Below are 23155 nucleotides of genomic sequence, written 5' to 3' on the forward strand. Positions count from 1 at the left end.
CCGCCGCCATCTTGACGCCCCTCAGGGCCGACTCTGTGGGGTTCTTCAGCCCCGGGGTGAAGCTGACAGAAACTGGGGCTTCCTCAGCCAGATTCTCTCTTGATAGTGTTCTAATAAAGAAATATAAACACGTTTAACTCTTGTTCTCGTGTCTTCTGTGGAGAACGAAGAGAAATAACACCTTAAAAATCCTCTCTTAACAAGCATCCAGTAGCTAACGTTTCTTTTTAGATTTCCTTTTCAATATCCCAACTATCCGAACATTTAATTTCTTGAAAGCACTTTGAAAATCCCTGCAGTAGTGGAACCTCTGGATAAATACACAAGAGAACAGATTGGGGTTGCAGCCTTTGAATTTTTGGAATAATTTTCAGGCTGCATACCTTCGTTTCTATGAATGAACAATGATGCAGTCCCTTCCAGAAATGACTTCAAGTCGTCAGAGTTTAACCTGGCTGCATATCAAAAAGTTACCAGGGAAGGTTATAATCCATAAGAGACATTGCGTTCAAATTAAACTGTATTTGGTCAGGTCCACACTGAAACTCATTCCTTTGAAAAACAAACAAACAAACAAAAAACACCACCAACAACAATAAAAAAACAAGGCTATTGGAGAGCTCTTGCTTCAGTTGCTTGTCAGGGGAAGTTAACACATTAGTTCCAGATTCTAAAGTGAATTAACAGAGGAGAGAAAAACAAACAAACAAAAAAACCCCACAGCACTTGATTGAGAGTTTACTGGTGGAAGAGAACAGCGTTATCTTCAGTTGTATAATAGTATTGCATGGTATGGGAAATAGTGCCCATAGAAAGCTGTGTGCAATATATACACATAACAAAATGATGATAGACAGCAGTTCAAGGCACGCTTTATTGTCCATTTTAGGGTCCTTTTTTTTTTTTTTTTTAATTGTCCTATAAGTATTTAACAAAAAATATCTTTGGAGTTGGAGTCCAAGCATGAACAATTTATTAAAAAAAAAAAAGTTTTCAGAGAGGCTATGTGCTATTTTATGTGCTGATCAGCAATACAACCCACATAACTCATAATTTAGTAACAAAGTTCAAAACTATTTATTTGTTATTGAATCAATGTAGCTAAGGGAATTTGATTTTCTCCTGGAATCAAAAACAATGACTTATTATAAATGACTTCATTTTAAAGTCTTTAAACTGTTCATAAAGAAACTAAAGAAAATAAACACACAAAAAACCTCAACCTGACACAGAGTAAGGAAGAATTCATGACTTCTATAATTCTTCCAGTGCAGCGTGCCACACTCATACATGCTCAGCGTCACTTTAAGCACTGCTGATTTATTCTTGCCGAATGCGAATGCAATAAAGCAGAAAGCTGTGCCTTTCCTTTCCTGCTCTTCAGGTGGGATTTCAGCCTGACTGCAGGTTCAATAGAAGCAGCATTCATTTCTCAGGTTGGCTCCCCCACCCCTCCCCAAGATTTATTTGGATTACTTTTGTTTTCATAATCTCCAGGGAGGTACAATACTCTTGTATTCACTACCCCAGTTATTTGTTTAAAAGTCTCTGAAAGCTTGAAATATTGTAAAAATTATTCCCAGTTTCTTACCAAGAATGCCCATAGCAACTTAGTAAGGAGTTATAATACATCACCAGTATAATGTGCTGGAAACATACTTCCAACTCTAACAGGTAGCCACTTTGCAGAGACTGTCAAGCAGTGCTGGAGAAGCAAAGCAAAGACAGGGTTCTTGAAAAATCTTAGTATAGTAGCCACAGCTCTTCCCTCTTCCTGCGCTTTGCTCAAGGTCAAGGAAACCTAGCATTTCTTTATTATTGCTGTTGTTTGTTATGCCACCTGTAATAAAAATCCTTTTGTTATTATTTTTCTAAAAACAGTTACTCTAAAATAAAGTACAACAATAACTAAGAGCTGCGAACAGTAGAAATTTCACTCCTGGTTTTAAAGCATCGCGCAGTCTTCACAGCTTTGATGGGGTCCACATACACAAAATGATGCTTCAGACTTGTCACGGTAGTTATCTTGCTTCATTAAGATTGTACAATCATTAAAATAGTTACTCAGATTTATCAGGACAGGAATATCTTTGTCTCAAGGTGGGGGGGGGGGGGGAAATCACATGCTACAAAGCATGCGTGTGAATGCTTTGTGATGTGGCTGGATTTGCCTTTAGTATTTTGGTTCCACCCTTTGACTGATCTGTTCTGCTGTGTCAGGTATGATAATATAGCACATTGCTAAACAGTGGAAAAGGGACAGACACAATGGACAAAGGGTCAGGAAATACGGAAATTCCCAAGCAAATACCAATGTACACTGGTGGTGCGAGCATCTGCAGAGTCAATGAAATTCATTTCTGCGTGAAACATCGCATCTAAGGCATAAAAGGTTTTTTGAAGGTTGAGCAACTTTCAGATCTATATTCAATTGGAAGGTGCAAAATAGAAGATATTGTGTCCTGTAAATCAGTGGCTGCTGTGCCGTTACGCTGACTGCCATCCACTAGCGTAAATTGCCAGAGGGAGCTGAGGAGGCTGCAGTGATTTACAGATAGTTGTTCAAAGGCTCAGGATACATGATCTCTAAACTAACAAAGCAAAGGGAATGGACAACATGATGGCAGAAGAAATTTAGTATTGACAAGCATGTGGCAAGGCACTTGGAAAAGAATCATTTGAACTACACATAGTGAAGTTCTGAATTAACTGTAACCACTCAGGAAGAAGACCTAGATGACCCTGTCTGGAGGACAATAAAACACCCAGAGCTAGGAAAAAAAGCAAACAAAAACACCACACAGAAGGAAAAATAATGTACTGCAGTTCCCTTAATAAGGCTGCTTCATAATCACTGAAAAGATGCTTGAAGTTATTACTGCTCGGTCTAAAACAAAACCCCATATGTTCCTCTGACATTTATTATTAGCAATTTATATTTCTAATTATTAAATACACTGCCTGATAAGCCTTTCACTTACTGTGTGACTTAGTCAAGGAAGCTTCACCAACCAAGAACAAAGTACACCATCACAACCAATTACTACTATTGCTTCAGAGGAAGAGTGCTCTATCTTGATTATAATATGTAAATCTCTGCTTCTTCTCTTGACATCGCATTTCCAACTCACCAAGAAAGAAAGAAAGAAAGAACACTATCTCTTTATAATATATTCTAATTTATGACAATAGAAAGCAATTGCATTGCTTTAAAAGGAGCAACTAATTATCATGGTTAAGTGAGCCAGAATTAAATTTTAGATTCTTACCTTTCATAGCTAGTTATAACCAGCATAAGCTATGAAAGGATTACATTTCACCTTTGTGCTTTATTAGCCATACTAATAAATAAATAAATAAATCAGTCAATAAATAAATAAATAAATTGAACTTAGAGGGGGACTCAACAGGCCATAGAACAAACTTCTTTAACAAAGCCCCCATGCAAGCTCACTAATGAATTAATTACTCTGTTCCCCATCTCAGCTTGGTTTCTTCAATTTAGTGGTCAACAGATGACAGCAATTATCATTGCTATATTAATACCTAAAAGTTTCAGCTAAGATCAGGGCTGTTGGAAGCTGGCAACAGCTGCCTTCTCCCATTCCTTCTGCCTGCCCAAAGTAAAATAAAAAACAGAAAGGAAGGGTCTATATCCTAGGGAACTTATTAAACCCTTAGTAGGCTCTTTAGTTTCTTCTGTGGTCACACACTTTCTAGACTGATCTTTCCTTTGTCAGAGAGCCTTTTCCCCCTCTCAGACCAGTTGTTGTTCCTGACAGGTATAGGGCTTTGCATAGGGTTACATCTTTTAGACTACTTCAATTCCCATAAGGAAAAAAATAAATCAGAAATTACAAGTACATTAAACACCACCCTTGGAAGAACAGAGAATTCCTCACATTTACTCTATTTAATGTTATGGTAATTCCCCATTCACTGGGGCATGCTAATATACTGAAAAACATGAAATGTGGGTGGTGTTTTTAATTTCATGCAGATGGCTTCAAATTAGGGTGCTTGGGTTTCCCTTTTATTGGCATTGATTGGTGGCAGCATCATCTGTCCTTGCTAACTTTTTGCTGAGAAGAACGGCAGCACTCGTTTGTTTTATTACTCTGCAAGAACAGGTGAATTCCTTTCCCTTTTATTTCAGTTTGGGTTAAGTCTTTAGTTTTACTGGAATCAGCATACTAGTACAGGGTAAGTGAGGTGACTAACGTTATTTTGGCATTTTAAGTTAAATTCTTTTAAATCCTACCCCATAGAAAACACTGCAGTATAATGTAATCAAGATTTATCTGCATAGTTATGTGAAGTTGCCTCATATTTTTTTTTCCTTAATCTTACAAATAGCCAATTCTTCACTAAATATCTTTACCCATGTTGATACAAAGCAGTTTTAGCTACAACTCTTGCAGCATCTCCCTAGTGCATGAGCTTCCAGCTCACTGGGGATTTTCTGGCTACAAAATCGGGAAAAGAAACAGAATTATGGTTTCTCTGTGCAACGCGCCCACAAGGGATGCTGGGCACAGGAGGGATGGGCTCTCACCGGGCAAAAAGCCTGGCCAGGAGCAGAGGCAGGAGGCTGGGAGCTGGCTGCAGGGCATGACTTGCTGCAGAGCCAAGCCCAGGCAATGCAGGAGGGAACAGCTGGGGAAGGCACTGCTGCCTGCTAGAGGGGAGATGGAGACCAAAGGGTCTGGCTCGGGCTGTCAGAGAGCAGCAAGGGCAAGTTTATGAAGAATGGCAAGCCCAAGAACCGTGCACGGTAAGGCCCAGCAGGGGCACTGTTCTTCAGTACCTGCACAAGATGAGCAGATCTGGCAACAGCAGTGAGAGTCGGCTACAACACGCTAACCAGCGGACAAGTGAGGAACAAGAAAAGGTCTCAGATGAGTCTGCAGGTCTGGATCTGAGGTACCTGGCCAGACACAGCTCGGGCAAGGACCAGAGGCAACAGACGGGCTCTAAACACACCTCCCACACAAAGACAGCCCTTCTCCCAGCAGTCTGAGCCAAAGTCACGGCTGCACCATGTCAGAGCTGGTGTTGAGCACAGGCAGGTAAACAGCTGGGAGGGATGTGATGAGGGCTGTGATGCAGATTGCAAACACCCAAGGGACTGCTGATGGTGGAGCCAGGAGCATCATGTGCAAATGGGTACTGCAGGCATAGTCTGTGCCTCTGAGCTGGCAGTGAATTGGAAGTACAAGGCTAGGGGTGATGTGTGTGATGGCCTGGGTGAGCTGTGATGTGCAGGTGATTAGCCAGCTTAGGCTGCTTTAAGGAGTTTTGCTGGGTTGGAAGCTAAAGAAATTGCTAGGTATGGTGGTCTCAAGCATCTATTGTTACTGCTTTACTGCTGAAGAAACCTTTCCATAGATGAGGAGAAAATACAGGATGCCCTGGATGGAAGGGCAACTTTCCCTTGGAAATACAGGTTGACTACAAAACTGAGACAAGCTTGTCCAGCAAGAGGGCCTTAAAAGCAGAGAGTTTGTCACCTTGATCCTAACTGAGGGAAGTCTGCCTAGCTGAGGGTTTTCACAGCACTAGCAGCTTGCTGTCAGCATCAAGTGTGGGGCTTTATGGACCATAAGATCCTGTAAAGAAGTTCTCAGATTTCCACAGCTTTTTTTTTTTTTTTTTTTCTCAAGCCAGCTCAGCCTTGAAATTGCTAAGACCCATGCCAGCGTCAAGCTATGAAGCCATAAATAAGCTTGTTTGTTATAAGTCTTGTGCTTAATAATTCCTGCAGCTTAGGCAAACAGCAGTAGTAAGCCTCTCTAACAAATTCTGCCTGGACTTGTGTTGAAGCTCTGCCAGTTCTCCGTGTGGATACTAAGAAAGCCTGAGAGCTATTTTGATGGTCTCGTTCCTTCAAACATTTATTGACCTAAATCATTGAGTTCTCAGTAACAGCAGGCACTGGGGAGCTGATGGTAAATCATACCATCTCTGGTACTCGAGTTTCAAATTGTAAATTTACCATATCTGGTGGACTCAAGCAGGCCATAAATTCTTGTAGTGTTCCTAAAGCTTGCCTGTCTGTGGAAAAGGCTGCTCGTGTTGTGCTGCCTTGTGTTTGCAGCCATGCTGGGATGCAGAGGACCTTTCAGTGCCTATTTCTCATTTAGCCTTAGCGTGGTGTAGCCCCTTCCAAGTGTTAGGGTTCTCGTGTGCCACGTACCCTTAAAAATATATATATATGGTGTAGGTCGAGAGCAGTGTCAAATGGGGCTTTGATCTTCTCTCTGTCAGAATTCCACCCTGGAGCAGCTGTGTGTGTGCATTAGCTTCTGAAAATACTCCATTCCAGCAATGATTTACGCTGTCCTGCCTTCAGTAACGTAAGAAATAAATCTTAGCTCCATGAGATGAGATTTTTACCTCTGAAGGAATAAATTTCTCACCTCCAAAGAATGAAATGAGAACAGGTGCTTGGATATATATGGATGTATGGATCTGCTGGCTTAAAATTAAGTGTGCAGTGTGCAGGTGGATTAAGACAATCCCTCCTGCTGCATTTCTGCTTACAAAGTAAGACTATACAATATTCAGCAGCCAGCATCCTAAATCAAATAAAATTTTCCTGTTTTCTGACTGGAAGGTAATTATTCCACATGTAGCTATTGTAATCTTTCAAGAGAAAAGTAGCAGTGACAAAAACCCAGACGTGTCCCAGATCTCCATATTGATAAACACTCTTTGGAACCCCTCTGTTGGCAGGCATAAGAACAGGAGTTGGCTTGTTAGTACCTTGGCACTTCTGTTTCCAACCAATTCAAAAATAATAATAATAATAAAAAAAAAGCTACAAGGCTTTGCTACCAGCCTGGCTGGCTGGTGTTTAATACTGCCACTCCATTGGGGTTGGAGGGAGACCTATTGTGAATGGCAACAGTTTGTCCCAGATCTGTCGTACATTGTCAAACCAAATATTTTCTAGTCAATAACAGTGGCTGAAAAAGTTCTGGATTAAGGCAGGGTGATTTAACACATAACACCAGGAACATTTTGAAGGAACTTTAAAAGTCAGATCGCCACAGAGCATGTAATTCCTGAACAAGACGTCTCATGAGGAGGGAAGTTCTCTGGTGCACAGCAGATCCTGAGCCACAGTTGGGATCTCAGGCTGTCATCTCAGCTTGACTGGCTGCTCGCAGAGTTGGAAGTATACAGTTAATGCCTTCCACACATTTTAGCCCTAATGTCCAATCAATGGTGGTTTGTAAAGGAGTTTTTGCACTGGCGGGAATAGGTTCAAGTAGTTTTGTGGCAATGCAATGTATTTTTGGAGGTTGTCTTGCCCTTTTATGCATCTGCAACTTCCTCCCTTCATCGAGAGGAGACATTATGAAGCTTGAAGTTACAAATCTCTTATGCAAAATATGAGCCCCACAAAGTAAACGTAGTTGTTCATCTTGGAGAGGCTATGTTTGAATCCAAAACTCATTTTTAGGACAGAAGCAAGACATTAAGCTCTTTATATTAATAGGAACATGAGTTTTTCTGCCCGGAACATGATTCAACAGAGCAGTCAACCATTTCTTTAGCTTTGAAGATGTTGAAACGAACCCTGGATTAAAAAGAACAAGTTCCCAGCCTGTCTCTAAAAATAGTTGCTTAGGGCTAAAATCTCAGTTTCCATTCTGTTACACGAAGATCCAAAGAGACTCATCCTCCCTTCTCAGTTGAGTTCGGTGCTGCCTACTCAAGATTTTCAGTACTCAGTGGCGTACCCCAGACTCTCATATTTTGAGAGGGATTGCACTCCCCTTACATAATATGGGAATCCCATTTTTCTGTCTCAAGGGTGAATGGTGTGAGGCACTTACAAATCATTGCAGATTGTGATTGTTATCAATTGCCATGTAAATTAAGGCCATGCAAGCACCATATACTGTTTCATCTTCCCTTTCATTTGTAGTCTGGTTACTACTAAATATTACATATTCAGTGAAATGACCTAAAAAAAATACATTACTTTTTAATTTTAACAACTTTTTTTTTTTCTAAGTCTGCCAGTAGTTGACAAAGTAGGAAGATGTGCTTTTCTCTTTCATTCTTGTGAAGTTAGAGGCAGTGCCAATTTAAACTGTGACTGAGGCTCTGCAATGATGCAAGTCTCTCTTACTACTTCAAATTCAGTGATGCAACCTGAGTTTACATTAATTAACTTTCAAGGACCTAACCAATTTAAAACTTCTGTACAATGACAATTATTTGAAAACATTCCTACAGGTTTATTTTCCTCATTTACATTTGTTTGCTCTCTCCATCTCATTCAAAGCAGACAGGACTGGTTTGCTTCTCTCTGCTCTGGAAATTTGCACTAGGAACCAGTGTTAGAATCAGAATTCTGATCTAAGAGCACGATGAAAAATGTTGCACTCCAAGTTGGAAACTGGAGAGGAAAATGTTCATGTATATGTAAGAATTGTACTCAAACAGCTGATTACACCTTTTCTTACACCTTAATAGATGCTTACATCTTTTAAGGGAAAACTTTAAACCTGAAATGCAGCGGGTAGTTTATACGTTTCCCTTGGGGATAGTGTACTCTTCTGTATTTTGCTTCTATACAAACAGTTCAAACTTTTAAAGTCCTGTTGTCAGTCATACAACCAAACAACCTTGCACGGCATTACAGGTTCCCCCCCAGACAGATCAAGCCCTGAATGCAAGACAAGTAAATAATGCCAACATGTAAAACTAACTTGTAAATACATTACTTTTTGGCAGGTTTTTTGTGGGGCTTAACTGTGCTTTAGTGAGAAGAATGTCTTCTGGTGTGAACTGAAATTATACCTCTATGCCACAATGTCTTTTTTTTTTTCTTTTTTTTTCTTTTTTTTTTTTTCTGTGGGGGGGGAGGGAGGAGGAGGCGTAATTCCTTGTGGACACCTGAAGGAGTTGCAAAATAATAAAATTTAGGTGAAGGAAAAGTTCCTTCTCTTAATTTTTGTTGTTATTGTTTTTGTTTTCTTTTCCATACAGTCTTAAAATGAAGGTCCTATTTTCTGGCCTTTGGCAGATTGTAAGCATGCTGACACTTCACATTACATATATTTGTCTGAAATGATAATATCATAGCTATAGTCTGCTGCAGGCTCAGAAGTAGCCTATGCCTCAGGTACTGTTTTATGCTTTTGCTTTGGTTACTACATCCTTGTAAGTCTTCAAAAAGGAAATGAAATTATCCCAAACAGAAGAAACACCATCCAGAAAAAACTTCAGTTTGTAGGGCATGAATTTTCACTGAAACCAAAGGCAGGTGTCTTACTGACTTGAAGAAAGAGGTTTTAATCTATCCTGGTTTGTTTACTAATGAAGGAGCGTGAAAGAGACACATGTCCTTGTACCTGACGAGGAGGTGAAGGAACAGCCAGTGCAAGGAACAAAAACTTTCAGCCCAGTCCTTAACCTGAATAGTGAGTGAGGATCCAGATCCTGGCATTCATACGTGATAGTTTATATGCAGCCAAAGTAAATAGTGTAGTCAGAGGGCTAGATTTTGAAAAGTCCTGCATAAAGAAGAGAACTCAGAAAAGTAAATTTAAATAACATGAATGTCAAGAAAAGTAATTCTGATTGCTATATTCTTTATCTGTCATGACTATACAGATGAAAATCTATGATAGCAATTTTTTCTTTAAGGCAATTTTATTTTATTTATTTATTTTATTTATTTTTATTTATGTTTTTATCAGGCTCCATGCTAATTTTCCTCACAGAATGACTAACAGAAATATGACCCTTGTGCACTTTTTGTAGTTAATTCATTACGTCAACTCTAACCACTAAGCCCCTTGTCAGGTTATTTCTGTTAGTGATAAGGAGCGATTGACGTTAAGACATTGAAGCCAGGTAGATGAGCCTATTCCACAAGGTCATGGATTCTAAGCTCCCTTCCCAGTCCTAAAACAAACCAATACACCAAAACCCCACAACCTCAGAAGCTCAAGTGCATACAGGTAAACCTGACTTTGAAGAATGTTCTTAATTATTTGTTAAGATTGAACAAGAGGCTGTGTGAAAAAGGTGCCTTAATGTGAATTCAAATTTTGCCTTGTGGTGAGGAGAAAGAGATTTGGATAGATACTGGAGGCATTATTGTTACTGTCACTAAGTGGAAATCGTGAGAATGTGCTGTTCATAAAAGAAATGCTCTTTTCACAATATGCAAGTCAAAAGACTTTAAATTACTAGAAGTTATAGTTCCAAGGAGGTAACTTTAAATAAATAAATTATTGTTGGATGTCTCCCTTTGACCCCTCCATAGAGTGGCTCCCCGAAGAAAAAGCATGAAATGTGTAACCATTAATAGTTTCTGAGGTAGCGTCAGGGGAAGATGTTTTTCCCACTTGTTCACTCTCCCTTTCTTCTCTAGGCGAGTTATGGTAGCTTTCCAAAACTTTCAATATCCTTGGGATGTTCAGACCAGCATGTTCTTATCATTATGTCTCCTGAACGCACTCTGGGTTTTGTCTGAGGTTAAATAAATACTTCAGAGTATCATCCAGAGATCTGTCCTGAGGCAGGATATTTATGAGTGGGAGGATATGGGCAGGCATCTAGAGCAGTGGACAACTCCAGCGCTTTGGACATTCACCCCTGAACAACTGGAGAAAAAAAAAAAAAAAAGAGGAAAAAAAAATAATTAAAACAAACAAACAAACAAACAAAAAAAACAACTGGTGGAGTGCTTGAAAAAGATGTCATCACCCTGGCAGTACCAGACATACACAAGTCACTGCAACGAGCTGGGGCTTGGCCGATGCTTACCGAGCAGGAGGATGAAGAAGAAGATGTCACAAAAACAACGGTAACTACCTGAAACCTGTCCCAGCGTGAGCTACAAGATGTGCAAAAAGACTTTGGTCGTTGTCTAGGTGAGCAGCTTGTCAGCTGGCTGCTCCGGTGCTGGGACACTGGAGCCAACAGTCTGGAATTAGAAGGCAGGGAAGCCAGGTGGCTGGGATCCCTTGCTGGAGATGCAGGCATTGGCAAAGCAATTGGAAACGGAGCACCACCTTACAGCCTCTGGAGGTGTCTCCTGTCAGCTGGGAAGGAAAGGTGTCCCTACAAGGAAGAACTTGTACGTCTACCAGGCAAGTGGACCACTATGGAGAAGGTAATCCAGTACCTGAGGGAATTAGCCCTATGGGAGGTGATTTATAGGGACCTAGACAACAAAAAAAATATTTTGCTTAAGAATATTTTAGAAACAATATTACATTTTCCATGGAAGGCTTTCTCATTTTATAAAATAAACCAAACATTTTCCAAGACCAAAAGTTTTATTAAAAAGGTGCTTTCTTCTTTTCTTGCAAGATGCAGGGACTGTTAAGTTCCCTCTGCAGTGCTCCTTTTGCCTCCTTCGTTGTGCTCGAGGTGATGCCTCGTACTGCGGAGTCCCATTCAACTGATGCAGCCTCATTCCTTTGAGGCTAGTAGTTTTTCAGATAAATGTGAAACCGTGATCTTATGGTTGCTGTCTGAAGGGAGGTCTGCGTTGCTGCCAAGGATGTGATTTCCAGCACAGGGAGACATTTCTGCTCTAGCAGCAGTTTTCCTAGCTCATGTAGCAGTAGCATCAAGGTGACAAGAGCTGAGAAAGGTGACTTCTGCAAAGCGGCCAGTGACCTCGGGTAGTGGAATGGCAGGTTTCTCTTTCCTGTGCTTGATTCAGGTATGCACCAAAGCCCTCCAAGAAGACATGGAGAACTGTCTGTAAGGTAGACAGGAGAAGTGATAGTTGAGCCTCAGCTGAACAAGATGGCAATTTTCTCCCTGGCTGCAGCTTTTCCCTTGGCTCTGCTGCAGCGCTGTGGCTATTTTCCACTTGCCCTTCCAACCAGACCTTGGGCTGCTGTTACCTTTTTGCCCACTTCCACTGCTACCTTTGTACCTGGGGTTTTTACTGGGAGAGGTGCTGTAAGCCAGGGCAGTATGGGCATCTCCTCAGCCTGAGAGCTACCGGGCAGGACCAGCAGGCAGAGCTAAGCCTGTTTCTGTGAGTTTGTCAGTGAAGGTGTACCTCATGGGTAGCACTGCCTTAAAACACACTGCCTTTTCCTATATACCACCCCCAAACCTGGGATAGCATTAGAAGTATAACGCTACCTTTTCCACGTTATGTAAAATCTCTTCTCTAAAAATGTAGAGCCGTGTAGTCTTTTTCTGTTTGCTAATTGTGGAACCTTTTGGTTTTCTTATGGTCTGGGTTTTAACTATGGTCGTTAAATGGGTTTTAACTATGGTCGTCACTAACACCATGTTATAAATCAGTGTTAAACGTTCCCAAGGAACAGTGAACCTAAATTTGGTTCACACAAAGCAAATTCCCCCTCTTCCACAGAAAATGCTATGGTCTGTCCTATGCACTATTAATAATGTTGAATAAAGCCCCAAATCTACTTCTGTTCCCACTCTCCTGTACCAGGCCCGGGCTCGCAGCAAAGCCTCCCTCTGGCAGTCTCCCTCCAAGCACCAGATGCTGGTTTGCAAACAGCCCTGGGAGAGACAGCCCATAGCTTCTTAGCTCTGGCAACTCTGCCTCTAATCTCCCCAAAACAGGGGCTGTGAGTGGGAACTGGTGTCCAAAACATGTCTGGGAGAGTAATCAGTTGTACTTGGACTTTATCATGCTGCATCCTCGCCTGCTCTTTGTAGCTAAGCAGCAAACAAGACTTGGGACTGTCATTGCCCTTTCAGACTTCGGCAGACCTTGAGCTCTCAATTTCAAGAAGTCTCGCAATGGAGAAATCCATACCCCGGGCAGGGAGTCACCTGTTGTTTAGCCTAAGTGGGTATATCGACGAGGAGAGGATGAATATTGCTCCTAGGTGCCCAGTGCTCACGTCTCTGCACCCTGTGTGACTTCCCCAGGCCTGTGTGGCTGTGAAGGTGTTGTCTCTTGCCCCTGTGTACCAAGACCACAGAGGGCATGATTGTGTCAGGGCTCACCTTGTGGGGTTTGGCTTCCGAAGGACTCACCAAAGAATAAAAACTTACTTTTTTTTTTTTGTGGGATATCTGCTTATATGCAGGAAATGTCCTGGTGCAACTTGTCTCCACAGCCACTGAGCCTGGGTAAGTCAGCTAGGGATGCTGTCACCCCGAGAAATACTGCTAGGAAGCCAGATTATATGCCCTGAACCGTTTCTTCAGGGAATCCATCTTAAACTCATTTTAGGCTAACACAGTCAGAGCCATATATTACATAAAGGGGCTGCTAACCCTTTATATCTGCTAAGTGTGATTGAAACACATTACTCACAGGCTTTCTCACTACCTGGACAGTTTTATCCGAGAAAACAATCGTTGGGGGGAAAAACTCCCTATGCAGACAGTCATAGAACAATGTTAATGACCCAAAAGGTTTCTTTGCTCCAACTTTAAACAAGAGCCAGCTGCCAGAGGGAAAAGCACAGAAAATTGCCTGTTCAAGGGTATGCTTGCATTCTTCCCCAAGATAAACAAATGTTGCCTTAGGACTTCAAGGTATTAGCAATATTGGCAGCATCAATGCAAACCTCTGTATTGGTTCTTTGTCAATCATATTTTTTCTTGATAATGGGACTGTGCAATGCATCTTCTCTCTATCTGCATGCTGTAAAACTGACAGCAGTTAGGCATGAGCAAGCCCTTGGGGAAGGCAGACACAGTGCATGGAGTGTGTTCATTTGTTAAATGAGCACTGCAGCATTAACTAAAGCTTCACCAGGGCTGGGGAGGAAGGCTGTAAGGAGTGGGGGATGAATGATGTGCCCATCTGGGGCCGGAGGACTGCAGATACTCTGCATAACCTGAGACAACCAGCCAAACAGGAATGAAGGAGAGAAGCCTTGTATGAAAATACTGGCAGAAGTTCTCCGTAACCAAGAATGAGGATCAGTATTCTTTCCCTTTTGCTCCATGTCCTTCAAAACTTGTCCTAATACAGGCAATGCTTTTGGTTATCCATTTTCTTTTGGCTTTTTAACCTCTTCAGGTTTCCTAGACCAAGCAAGGGCTTGCTGGTGCACACTGCTTCAGCCAACAACTGCAGCTGAGAAGAGCTGCTGGTGCCCAGCGAAGTCCACGGCACGGCAGAGAGGTGAGAACTTCTCTGTGCAGCCCCAGTAGGTACCATCACACCGCTGCAGGAGGGCTCTGCCCCTTCCTTTTCTCCCCATATCATCTGTGAGGATTTGGGCTCAATTCAGAGCCTCCAAAACGGCAGCTGACTACGGGGAGGAAAGGAAAAGAAGGAAGTGTGCTCTATTCGAAAACACAAATGTGTATTTGAAAGTGCTTATGAGAGCTGCGCGTTATGCATTGTTGGTCTTTCTCATCCCATGCCTGCTAGGACTTGAAGGAGAAGTTGCTTGGCAAGGGAGCAATCCTCTCCCATTGTGCATTCAGAACGTTGTATAAAATACAACCAGCGTCTCCGTCTGCTTTTCTGCCTTTAGTTATTTCTGCCTTAGTTCTGTGCTAAAAAGGCTTGAGAGTGGTATCGCTCAGATAGTGGAAAGTGTAATGGCTTGTTTTTTGTCTTCTAGTCTTTATATTAACGAAATGATACCTCTGCTTAGAAAGGGAAATACTAATTATGTTCCTTTCTAAAATAAATAACTTCTATCCCCAGTACTAGACTTCTCACATGACCACACATTCATCCTGTAAACTGGGAGGACAGAAATCCAACCATCAAACCATCCAACTGGTAGAGCTGAATGTACTGATAAAATCAGGCTTATTCTTCACAATTGGAGCTGAAATGGTATTGTTATCTTTCTGGGTGAAATAATATGCTATGATTTCAAAAATCTGTGTCTAGATAGAAACAGAAGTGATTTTTAGATAAAAATCACATTAATAATGCTTTCCCTGTACAGGGAAAAAAAAAAAAAAAACAACACCGTGATTTGTGTTTGAGCCTGATATTCCAGGAGCTGATAACTCTGATACGCTCATTCATTTCTGCAAGGCTCTCAGGAAATGTCTAGAGGCTATATGAATAAGAATTGTTAGCATTCATGAAAGTGCCTGGGTGCTTTGTTGCCAGGAAACTGTAATGAAAGTATAGCAATGCCAGCTTGATGATAGGGATATGGGGCTGCTGCATTAATCCTGTGTTTCGCAGACACGAGATCTCTATCATTTGCAAACACGAATGCCTGCACAGGCTGGCAGGGATTTTTGGAAGGTCATTTCACTAACAGTTTTCTAAAAATGTAGAACATTAAAAACCCCAGCCAACAACAGCATCACCACAGAGCTCTGAAAAATGTCCTCTGCTGCTTCAGATGCAGTTTTATGGGGTTTTGTGCTTGTGCATAAAGCATTTCTACTGGTTGCTCCTTAGATGTGGGGAGTATGGCCACGGTGACTTGCCTCCGCAAGACCAGGGGCCACCAGGTGTTAGTGGTGGTTAATGCACAGAGATGCTCATTTTTACTACAAAAGGCAAAGGAGGGACCTCATTAATTAAGACAGGGCTTTTCTTTATAGGCTTTTGTGTGAGCAGAATTAAGAAAATATCTTTGAGTCACAGGTTGTAATGTAATGTATAGGATTTTACCAAAACATGGAGGGTTTTTGTTTTCCCTTCTGCCTTATTTCCTGTTGTTTGCTCAGTGGGAAAGGCATAAGGTTCACATCTACATTTGCAAGACTGTAGTTTTTTAATGGTCTGACCCACACAGGGAACTTTCTGCTGTCCTGCTGACTTTCAAAGGATTAACATCAGTTCCTAGTAAGGGTAATGAATTCTAGTAAGGTTTTGAGTCTCCTTTGTCTTTTAGCAGTCATTCAGAAAAATGTGTTTAAGTTTGTGTAAGAAGCATAGTCAGCTGTGGCAAAGACTACAGAGAAGTTGAAAGTATGTTTTTTAAAGCAACAGCTTTCTCTCACTCGTGTCTTTTGTCATTAGGTTGGGATTTTCAAAGCATGGAAAAGCCCTGGAAATAAAGAAAAGTTTCCTTGTGTTTCCAGTGTCCTTGGGCTCTGCTGGAATCTGCTGCAGGAGACTTCTTGCAAGTTCAAAGGGCTGATTATAATGAAAGTCCGAGGCTACTTTTAGTCTTTCTATTCTTTTAATCTTAAGGGAAAGCAATTTTTGTGTATGGCTCTTCTAAAATGACTCCATACATCTTTTATAAATACCCGCTGGAAAGCACAGTTCAGCTGGGTCAGGACGTGGGCAAAGGACATCGGTGTTGGTAGCAGCTGTGGTCTCCTTGCTGCTCCCAGTGCCCATCACCCCGGAGAGCTGTCTCTCCTCTCGGCAGCTGGACTATCATTGCTGTCTTTGCTTGCCATCTTTTTGAAAGCAGCAGGCTGACATCTTGGTCTTAATTATTCAAATAGCACCTCTTAAGGAGTGCTTAAATGATGAGACTTCCCTGAAAAGGTAATGCAGGAGTCGTGAATGCTGCAGTGAAAGGCAGCTCCTCGGTAGCGCACGGAGAGGCTATTTGTAGCTTCTCTTTGGAAATTAGATACTGAGATATGACATTTCCTTTTAGCAATCTTGGGAGGCTCTTCCAGTGCTGATAGCAATCATCTCCAAAGGAGGGAAAAAAAAAAAAGTGCCCTAACCTCTGGTAAATGTATGTCTTAAGAGAAGCAAAACCAATCTTGTGAGAGGTATTGCCCAGCTTCAGAGGGAAGGAGCCTGAGCGAATGTGCCCGGCGTTTTGACCTTTCCAGCCAACGGGACGTGAAAATGTGGAGATGAAAGAGGCAGAACTTGTCCATCAGGTGGGAGCTTCTAATGGAGAACAAAACGGCCCCACCGCATTGTGTTTCCCTTTGTGTTAGAGGCCTCGTCTAAACAGATTCAGGGAAAAAGTGAGATGGTTCCCTGGAAGACCGATGGCCCTGTGAGACAGGTAATGGGTATAGCTGCTTCTGCTCTCTAACAGCAAGCGCTTTCCTGTCATGCCTCCCTATTTCCCCCCCATTAGGAGGGGCTCTTTCCTCAGGGGGATGAGATCTGATCTTGAGCTGACTTTGTGGTGGGTGGAAGCCTGGCAGATGTCCATGATGGAGCAACCAAGCGAACTGTCATCAGTCAGAGGGACGTCTTTTGGGACTCTGATAACCAACAGATAACTTTGGGCTGTGTCACAAAGGGAGTGGCTGAAAATTGGGATCCTGATTTAGCATGCAAGCACTGTCACTGTCCAAGGCATCCGGTATTTCTTAGGCTCTTAACAATCCTCACTTAGGGTCAAATCCCTCCTGTCTTTAATCAGCCCTACCAGCCATACTAAAACTTGCTAGCAAAAGGTCCCACACCCAGGAAGAGTTTATCTACGTTAATTTGGAAAAGGCCATTTGCTGTGCTAAATTCAATGGCGTGACAGAGCACGGACAAGCTGCCTGCTGCAGGGGTGCCCAGACACCCTCTTCCTGCATGTTTCTCTCCCTGTTTCCATGTTCAATTTGAAGCAGGCCCTTTGGTTTCATCCTGCCCCTGCTGTCAGTGCCAGCAGAGCCACAGTCGCTGGGAGCAGAGGGATGGGCAGAGCAGGAGCAGTGCAGCCTGTGTCTCCTCTGCTGTCAGCACGGGGGGGGGGGGAACATCCTGACAGCCATGAGCTTTGCCATGTGGGATTAACACCCTGTCTTTGGCCTGTGTGTTGATATGAGGAGTTCCATTTCAGCCTGTGAATGGTAAATACACCTTAAAACTGCGCTGACTGTAATTTCAGTACTTCACCAGAATTAATTTCATGCATGAGCAGGTAGCTTTTTGTTCAGAGGCAGGACACATTTTTCCCTAGCATGCCAGACAGGGCTGCTGTGTGAGATAAAATGCCCACGTGCCATTATATTTTCAGTCTTCCCCTCCTCGTTAATCAGGGGCGGGATTAGCTGGGGGTGTGCTGGGGGCCGCTCATCAGTCTTCCAACATGACCCAAGCATCTGTGCCCTCCTGATCCATCTGTGGGACTTGGGTGTGTTGTTGGTAAAACCTCTGTTCTTGCTCGCTGACTCGTAGCGTTACTGCAGGCATCTCCTTTCCCTTCTTTCTTGCCACCCTCTTTTACCCACCTTCCCTGTCTGGGCTGCGAATTCCTTGTGCAGAAGGAGCCACGCTGCAACACCGCCCCTACAGTGGGCCTTCTGTCTGACTGAGTGGGTGCTCCGGATGTTTTATATGGCAGCATAAATTGTTATTGCCAATAAGAATATCACCGTATTTATCCCAAGGCAAGGAGGAAAAGCATAAATTCTCTCTGGCAGTGCTTATCTGAGAGTATGTGTACAACAATATCCCATGCAAATTTTCTAAGGATGCCATCATTGTTACAGCAGCAGCGATGCTTCTTACATCCAACATAAATGCTATCACAGGTTTTTAACGCTGTCAGGTATCACTGAAATTCTGTATTAGTGTTTTAGGTGTTTATACACAACTTTTTGCTAATCAAGAAAGTGATATTACTTTAAATAACTGTAGCACTGCTTACACCTCATATCAAACATGGAAACTATAGCAATTGAAATACTTAAACGTAATGCTAAAAAGAAAATTCTGTACCTGAGTTTTTCTTCTGTTCTGAACTCTAGTGAAGAGTGGTGACTCTAATGCAGTCATTATATGGCAGCTCAGAAATGTTTTTAGTGCTTTCTTGCTGGAACCATAGCTCAGCGATTGAAATGCAGCTGGCCCCTCTCCAACAAAATCCTTCTGACTGTGCTTTTAAAGCAGATGATTCTCGCTGGAGCTCATGCATGAGCATATGAGATCTCAGTGGCTGGCTTTGCCCAGCAGTGTTGTATCAGCCAGGGAGATGGTGCTAAGCAGAAAGGTAGACACTTGAAATTAAGAGTAGTTTTAGGGTTCTTCACTCTGCTTCCTGACGTTGCTTTTGCAGCACAGTACAATTTATCTCCACACCATTTTTTAATTTTTTTTTTTTTTTTAAAGGGAAATATTGGCTACTAGAGGGAGAATAGGTTGTGTTTGCTCTGGACATGCATGCTTCTCATTCACACTAAAGACATCTATATGCAATTACTGACACACAAAGCCTGTTTTTCGTGTTCTGATCCATGTGATCCTAATCTAATTTTATCTCATTGAAGAAACACAATGAAGTCAAAATTACAAGCTGTAGTTTCATTAAAATACTTCATTTGACTCAATCTGAGTATAGATTACAGCAACCATCACCTAATGCACTTTGCAGTTATTATTAAAAAATAAATGATGTTACAAGTTGGAGAAATACTTGCTAATAAACAAGCCATCTCTGCTCAGTAAAGGTTATTTCTAAAAGAAACTAGGACTGGGTAACACTGGCCACTTAGAAGAGGAAAAGAAAGCTTTCTGGTAGTGTTTAGCTGCTTGCTAAATTCTCCTTAAAACACTCTTTTGTAATATATGCCATTTTATTGTTATTGTTATTGTTGTTGTTATTATTATTATTATTTATTATTATTATTATTATTTCTATCTGGTTGAGCTGTTCAATTCCCTTGTCTGAACATCTCCGTTTCTGTTCGTGGACAGTGAAGGAGATCGGTCCCGCGCTGCCAAGTGAGGAAGAGCAGGCAGTGCGTGGTGAGGGCTCTGTACCCAGCACACTGTGAGGGATGCCTCCTTTGGGGGAGTCGATCTGCAGCTGAAGCAACACGGGCAGGGGTTTTGGAGAGCACACCAAGCTCTACCTACCCAGCTCTCTTTCAAAAGAGGCCAAGTCCTGCGGTCCTTCCTCCTTACTCAGGCCAAGCCGGCCTTTGAAACCAATGGCAGCTTTGCATGATGAAGTTTATTTTATCTTGGGGGAAAAGCGGAGTCAGTTCTATACATCTCCAGGGTCTTGGCAGGAACTGCAGGGATGGATGTATGCAGTGGGCTGCTTGTGCTGTCCCCCCAGCGGGCTGAATCCCCCCCTTGTCCACCCCAGACAGGAACACAGTCTGCATTCATCAGCTCTTCTCACGCTGGTGTGCTCCCCAAATGTCCCTTTCTTCAGAAGAAGGCCGCCAGCCCCAGGTAGCGATCTGTCACCACGCGCCTGCCTCTGTTTGGTGTTTGTGTTGTGGCCTCCTCTTTGGTCCCTTGAAATTCTCAGCGTGACTCTGCCGCTGCCATGCTGGGCAGGAGACTCGGCTTGCCGCTGATTGCTCCGAGCCCCGTTAGAAAGCCGGCTATGTTTATTTTTCATGAGCAAGTATCAGGAAAATGGCTCTTCTGGAGCGCCTAAAGATTTCATTCCAATCGAGTGGAATCCGTAGATCCTTTGAAGATGTGTGTGTTGTCTTTGAAGTACCTTCTGAAATAGTTTTCTTATGGATATTAGCATATTCAGCAGTTCAGGCCTACACCATCTCCTTCCCTGGGGGTTACAGATACGGCTTATCTTCAAAAAGCTGACCTGTACTCAGACTATTTTTCCACTGATCCTAATCTTAACATTAAATACAAGAAGGCTTCGCGTAGAAGCACTGTATTAGGAAATAAACATGCACTATACTAACTCAGAGAGATCTTTCTCAGTGAATTTGGCTTATCCAAATCCTCTGTTTTCTCTGGGAGCATTATTCCAAGAATGCAATCGTCTGTCTTTCCCTGTAGATATTGATCACATCGTACTGAGGTCAATACAAGATTTCTTAATGATTTTCAGAGTTTTACCTTAGACTTTGTATCTATTTATATTTTCCTAGGTTCTAGGTAGGTATTTTTGTTATTTTTTGGGGGGTATAATAATTTAATTTCCACTGGAATCCCAGCAGCTCCTAAAGACCAGGGAGCAAACAGTGAAATAGAGGCAGCTGTGCTTTTTGTGCCCATCAGCTTCCAGAGTCCAGACTCAAGAGGCTGTTGACTATCAGTTGCCCTCAGCCTGTAGTGTAAACTGTTCACTAATTTGCATCCTCAGCCCTTCCAGGGAAAGGGAAAGGGAGCTTCTGCCTGAGTAGGAACAGGAATAACATCGGAAATACAGAATGAAAGCTGAATTATTACTTTCTGTATGACATCAAGCAAACCTTTTGTGGTCTCCAGAGAAACTTCACAGAATCATCTAGGTTGGAAGAGACCTCCAAGATCACCTAGTCCAGCCTCTGACCTAACACTAACAAGTCCTCCACTAAACGCCTCATGCTGTTTAACTTACTCCACACAAGTCATGGCCTCAGTCCACAGCCTGCTGTTCCCCAAGGCTGGTACCTGGAGGACCCTTTCCTGCCTTAAACCCAGATGCCCTGACAGCAGCTGTAGCTGATCCTGGACCTGGCAGGCCAGACGTGCACCTCGCAGCTTTTCTTTCTGGCTGATGAGGTGGTCGCCATCAGCATCCTCTCTTCCGAGGCCTTGGATGTGAGATGTCAACAGGTAGCCGCTGAATCTCGTGACTCATTGAAAAGCCTCAGAGAAACCCTGCACAGCCCCACGCTTCTTCCCTCTTTAATGCCAGCTGTGGAGAAAGCAGCAATAAACATTTCTATAAAATGGGCACAAACGGTAGGATTTCTCCTCTGTAGAAATGTTTTTTCACACTTTTTTCTTTAATCTCTATAAAGAGAGACTTGAAATGCGTGGCTATTTTTGGTACCGAGCATTGACACTTCTTAACTCAGTGGCACCAGCCAGAGACAGCTTACATGTTAATGTATCATGTAAATCCCAGGGTGCCTCCGAGAGAGCATCTCTGAATGCAGCATTGCAATAATTCATTAGAAGTTATTAGAGATTTCTGTGGCTTGCTTATCAAGCGCTGTCTTATTACCTTTTGACATAACAGATTGCCTGTGTTAATTGAGTGATGTAACAGAAAACAGAGCAAATGAGGGAGCTCAGAAGCTGCCACTGTACATGAGTTGTAAATAATAAGAACTTGATAGGGAAAAATTATCAGAACATCTCCCTATTATATTTAATAAAGAAACAACAAATTGCTATGTTCTTGGTTGGTTGGGAAAAATAATGGATTGAACAATAGACAGTCTCATTTCTCTTTCCAACTGTGCAGAAATTAAATGTCAACTACAACCACTTATTCTTCATTTCTACTTCTATGTACCATACTTTTTCTTGTCAGACTTCTTAACTGAAAGTGAAGCGAGAGGGGACAAAAACAAGCTCATTTCTGAGAAGCCAACAATACATTTAAAATGCTGGAACGTACCCTGTGAAACTTCTGAGTGCTGCTCGTAATGAGAAAAGTTTCTGGGTAGGACAAACTTTTCCTGTTGTGCAAAGCCATCTCTCCTTAGTATAAAATAGAAACTAAGAGGCTGCATTTCCAGGGGTAGGATTTGAGGTGACAATTGTATGTCAAAGGGGAAAGTGGTCTCCTGTAAAACATATAGAAATGTAAGCAGTACATTTATTTCTCTGTTCTTATGTACCTCATGTGATTATTCCCACATGAAATAGGTTTAAAATTCTTTGAAACTAAGGGGAGATAAAAAATGCAGCAAAAGGGATATCAATTTGCAGAAGAATAAATGAAGCAATCAGCAGTAGATCGAAAGAGCAGAGAGGCAGAGCAGTGGATTCAGCTCGAAGCTTTGGCTGGAGCTGTTCTGGTTCAGCTCTGGGTCAAATCTAAGAGAACCTGGAAATGGTGCCGCGTATCCAGCACTTTGAATGGTTGCTTCATCCAGGTTTGGTTTGATTAATTCTCCCAGATGGTGAAATTCAAAGGTTATTTACAAATCACTACCTCTTTTGTGCGGTCCAGAAGAGGATTTGATCTTGATGCTCAACCTGGCAAGCTGAAAGAAGTGATCTCTGCTCCATGAACTGGGCTTTACTCTTGGTTAGATGAGCACCCTGAAGCATTTGTTTCCCTGCTGCTCCCACAGAGCAGCTCACTGCCCCTCGTGCCACGTGTACTCAGGCATCTCCTCCGGGAGGAGCCCAGCATGATGCAGCACTAACAGCAGATCCAGCAGGAGCCTTACAAGCAGCACCGCTCATTTTCTACATGCAGGAAATTCAGCTGTCTGTACCCAAACGCTGCACTGGCAGTAACTCACCACCCCCCATGTGTGTTTAGCTGCAGCCCTTTCCCCCTCCTGCCACCGCAGCAGCTCCTCCTCACCTCCCTGGCTGCAGGACGAGGTGCTGAGCAAGCCCCTGGGTTTGCTTCCCCAGCTCTGTGCGAGAGCCAGGGGCTGCTGGCTGGGG

Source organism: Anas platyrhynchos, chromosome 3 (genome assembly GCF_047663525.1).
Source record: "Anas platyrhynchos isolate ZD024472 breed Pekin duck chromosome 3, IASCAAS_PekinDuck_T2T, whole genome shotgun sequence".
NCBI lineage: Eukaryota > Metazoa > Chordata > Aves > Anseriformes > Anatidae > Anas > Anas platyrhynchos.